At 41.9% G+C, this 4,721-nt stretch overlaps 1 non-coding gene across 1 annotated transcript; it reads left to right on the top strand.

Moving 5' to 3' along the window:
• The first annotated feature begins 4,323 nt into the window (after positions 1 to 4,323).
• Positions 4,324 to 4,430, top strand: LOC141635335 (small nucleolar RNA R71). Its single transcript, XR_012540031.1, has one exon. It is a non-coding gene; the product is annotated as a small nucleolar RNA R71 (small nucleolar RNA).
• The last annotated feature ends 291 nt before the right edge of the window (positions 4,431 to 4,721 follow it).

The raw sequence follows: 4,721 nt of genomic DNA, 5'->3' as shown, positions 1-4,721 counted from the left end.
GCAACAACTTTCTCAAGTATTGACTTGATCTCACGGTTGGAAACCTCTACTTGGCCACTAGTTTGTGGATGATAAGCCAAGCCTCTTCTATGGTAGACTCCATATTTTTCCAACAAAGCATCAAGTTGTTTCTCACCGAAGTGAGTACCACGGTCACTAATGACTGCTCTTGGAACACCGAACCTCGGGAATATGATCTTCTTGAACAATTTAATCACGTTGCGAGCATCATTGGTAGGAGTAGCAATTTCCTCTACCCATTTAGAGACATAATCAACGGCAACCAAAATATACCGAATCCCTTTCGAGGAAGGAAACGGTCCTTGATAATCTATGCCCCAAACATCGAACACCTCTACTTCTAAGATTCCATTGAGAGGCATCTCGTGTCTTCTTGATATGGAACCCGTCCTTTGGCAATCATCACAAGCCATCACAAAATTTTTGGCATCTTGGAACATAGTTGGCCAATAGAAGCCGGATTGCAACACCTTTGCAACAGTCTTGGATGGTCCATGATGACCACCATAAGGAGAAGAATGGCATCCTTCTAGCACCCTTTTCACATCCCATTGTGGGATACATCTCCGGAATAGCCCATCGGAGCAATGTTTGAACAAATGTGGATCATCCCATAGGAAGAACTTGGCATCATGTAAGAACTTCTTCCTTTGTTGATATGAAAGGTTGGGTGGCAATTCTCTTCCAACTAGGTAGTTGGCTATGTCGGCATACCAAGGAGTATTGGCGTCCAACATCATTAGAACATCATCGGTGAAGGAATCATCAATAGGTAACTCAATACCTCCATCTTTGAACTTCAAACGGGATAAGTGATCGACAACAACATTTTCGGCCCCCTTCTTGTCTTTAATCTCAAGATCAAATTCTTGAAAAAGCAAGATCCATCTTATCAACCTTGGCTTAGCTTCTTGTTTGGCTAGGAGATGCTTCAATGCGGCATGATCGGTATGAACAATGACTTTGGAACCAATCAAGTAAGAGCGGAATTTGTCTAAGGCGTAGACAATGGCAAGTAGCTCTTTCTCCGCCGTGGCATAATTGATTTGAGCCGCATCCAAGGTTTTGCTAGCGTAGTAGATAGCATGGAGAACATTGTCCTTTCTTTGTCCTAGCACGGCACCTACCGCATAGTCACTTGCATCACACATGAGCTCGAATGGCAAGTTCCAATCCGGTGATTGGATGATAGGTGCGGAAATCAAAGCCTTCTTGATCCTATTAAAAGAATCAAGACAATCATTTGTAAACACAAAGGGAGCATCTTTTAAAAGAAGCTCCGTAAGGGGTTTGGAAATCTTAGAAAAATCTTTAATAAAACGGCGGTAGAAACCCGCATGGCCTAAGAAACTCATTACACTCTTCACATTTACCGGTGGGGGTAGTTGCTCAATAACTTGGACCTTAGCACGGTCCACTTCAATTCCTCTCTCCGAAACAATATGACCAAGCACCACTCCTTCATTCACCATGAAGTGGCACTTTTCCCAATTTAACACCAAATCAACTTCTTCACAACGCTTCAAAACTTTGGACAAGTTAGTCAAACAAGCATCAAAAGAAGAACCATATACACTAAAATCATCCATAAACACCTCCATGATAGACTCAATGTAGTCGGAAAAGATGCTTATCATGCAACGTTGGAAAGTGGCGGGGGCATTACAAAGACCAAAAGGCATCCTTCGGTAGGCAAATGTACCATAGGTACATGTAAACGTGGTCTTCTCTTGGTCATCCGGGTGAATGGGTATTTGAAAGAACCTGGAATAGCCATCTAGGTAGCAAAAGTATTTGTGACATGCCAACCTTTCCAACATTTGGTCAATAAAAGGTAATGGGTAGTGGTCTTTCTTGGTGGCTAGATTTAGCCTCCTATAGTCAATGCACATTCTCCAACCCATCACAATTCTAGTTGGAGTTAACTCTTTTTTATCATTTTTGACTACGGTGGTTCCTCCTTTCTTAGGAACCACTTGGACCGGACTCACCCATTTAGAATCGGAAATCGCATAGATAATTCCCACATCTAACAATTTAAGCACTTCCTTTTTGACCACTTCTTGCATTTTAGGATTTAGTCGTCTTTGACCTTAAACACATGGTTTATGATCTTCCTCAAGATTGATTCGGTGCATGCAAAATTCAGGACTTATGCCTTTTAAATCGTCAAGTTTATAACCAATGGCTTTCTTGTGAGACCTTAAGACATGAAGTAATTTAGCCAATTGACTCTCATCTAATTTAGCACTAACGATTACCGGACACATCCCCTCATTATCAAGAAAAGCATACCTCAAATTGGAAGGAAAGGGCTTAAGTTCGGGTTTTTGTACCTCAACATCTTGGGGTGTAGCAACCAAGCCTATAAAGTGTGAGCTCTCCTCCAATGATAGCTCCTCTCCATCCAATTCTTGCTCCAAAGCATCAATCTCCTCATTTCCAATCTCATCGTCACCCGCAAATGATTCTAAAAGTAAGAGTGCCACCAAGGGATCTTTAGATAAAGATCGAGGTGTAGAGTCTTCTATAACAATGTCAACAACATCCAAAATGTCAATAGAATAACAAGACTCTTCTATCATAGGACTCTTCATAGCACTATTCAAGTTATATGTGACCTTATCGTCACCCACTTCCAATGTAATTTTACCGTTCTTGACATCAATCAACGCACCCGCGGTGTGTAAAAATGGTCTTCCCAAAATGATTGGGATTTGGGCATCTTCGGCCATGTCAAGAACAATAAAATAAACCGGAATGAAAAACTTACCAACCTTAACGGGAACATCCTCCAAAACTCCCAAAGGGCGTTTTATAGAACGGTCCGCCATTTGCAATATGACACTAATGCATTTTAAGACTTCCATATTAAGCTTAGCACAAATAGAGTAAGGTATTACACTCACACTTGCACCTAAATCGCATAAAGCTTTATCAATTTGGTAGGTGCCAATTGTGCATGGAATAGAAAAGCTACCGGGATCTTTTAACTTAGGAGGGGACTTGTTTTGCAAAAGAGCACTCACCTCGGCGGTGAGAGCTATTGTTTCAACCTCATCAAAAGTCCTCTTCTTAGTTAAAATGTCTTTCATGAACTTAGTGTAAGATGGAATTTGAGTGATTAATTCGGTAAAAGGAACGGTTACCTGTAGATTCTTCACAACTTCCATGAATTTACCGAATTGGGAATTCTTTTGATGCTTTGCCAATATATGAGGAAATGGCACTTTGACTTTTTCCGGAATCTTTGCTTCAACATCTTTCTTTGGACAAACATCCTCCACTTCCTTGACTTTCTCAACAACAACAAGTGGGTCGTCCATTTTCTTGGGGATTTCTTCAATTTCCTTATCATTTGGAGAGACCTCCAACTCAACAAGTACCTCCTCATCATCTTTGGGCATCGATGGCCCATCATATTTCGTACCACTTCTTAAGAAGATAGCATTAAGGGTAGCATGTGGTTGCTCACCTTGAGGGGATAGTTGACCCGATTTCCTTGAGGAGCTAGATGAGGCCAATTGAGCCATTTGTTGCTCCAACATTTTGATTGCGGCATTTTGAGCTTGCTCATTCTTTTGGATTTGAGTCAACAATTCCTTTTGCATACGGATTATCAAGCCCTCAAGCTTACCTCCCTCTTGGTTATTTTGTTGGGCATTTTGTTGTGGAGGTTGAGTTTGTTGGAAATTGTTTTGTGGGGGCCTTTGTTGATTTTGATACCCCGGTGGAGGGATATATTTTTGTTGTTGAGGGACATAGGCATTTTGTTGTGGTGGGGGTTGTGGTTGAGGATTTAGCACATTGTTGCTTCTATAAGACATATTTGGGTGAAATCTTGAATTCGGGTTATATGTGTTTGAGAATGTACCCGGTGGATAAGCATTTTGTGCATTTTGTCTTAAAGCTAAAAAGGCATTTACCTCTTCAATGAGAGCTTGGCAATGAGCGGCATAGTGACCTGCACCTCCGCAACCTTCACACACAACGATTTAGCTCGTTGAAGACATGGCATTGACTTGTTGAATGGAATCTCTAGCATCCCTTCCCGCCAATTGTTGTTGGAGCAAAGCAATTTGAGCTAGCAAAACAGAGTTGTTAGAGGATTCTTCTTTACCTTTAGGTGGCACAACTCGGGAATTGACATATTGGGCATCATGGACCGCCATATATTAGATCGTGGCATGAGCAATGTCGGTGTCAATTTGATCAAACCGCCCATTGTTGGCGGAATCAAGAATCCTTCGGGACTCGGCACAACATCCATTTTAGAATCTTATTGCTAGAAACCAATCATCTAGCCCATGCTGTGGGCATTGCCTTTGAAGCTCTTTGTACCTCTCCCAAGCCTCATATAAGCTCTCAAGAGCTTGTTGGCGGAATCCGGTGATTTGGCTCCTCAAAGTTTGAGTTTTCTCCGGTGGAAAAAACTTTTGATAGAAAGCAAGGGCAAAAGTCTCCCAATTGGTGATTCCCATGGCGGTGCGGTCAAGGCTATTGATCCAAAGCTTGGCCTTGTACTTCAATGAGAAAGGGAAAAGTATTTCCCTTATTTGAGCTTGGGTGACGCCCGTTTGACGGATGATGGAGCAATAGTCACAAAAGTTTTGCACATGCAAATTGGGATCCTCCAAAGGTCTTCCTCCAAATTGCTTCCTCTCCACAAGGCTAATGAAAGCCGGTTTGATCCCGAAGTC

Source organism: Silene latifolia, chromosome Y (assembly GCF_048544455.1).
Source record: "Silene latifolia isolate original U9 population chromosome Y, ASM4854445v1, whole genome shotgun sequence".
NCBI lineage: Eukaryota > Viridiplantae > Streptophyta > Magnoliopsida > Caryophyllales > Caryophyllaceae > Silene > Silene latifolia.
Note: the sequence above shows the minus strand (reverse complement) of the source record. Positions and strands in the feature narration are given on the sequence as shown.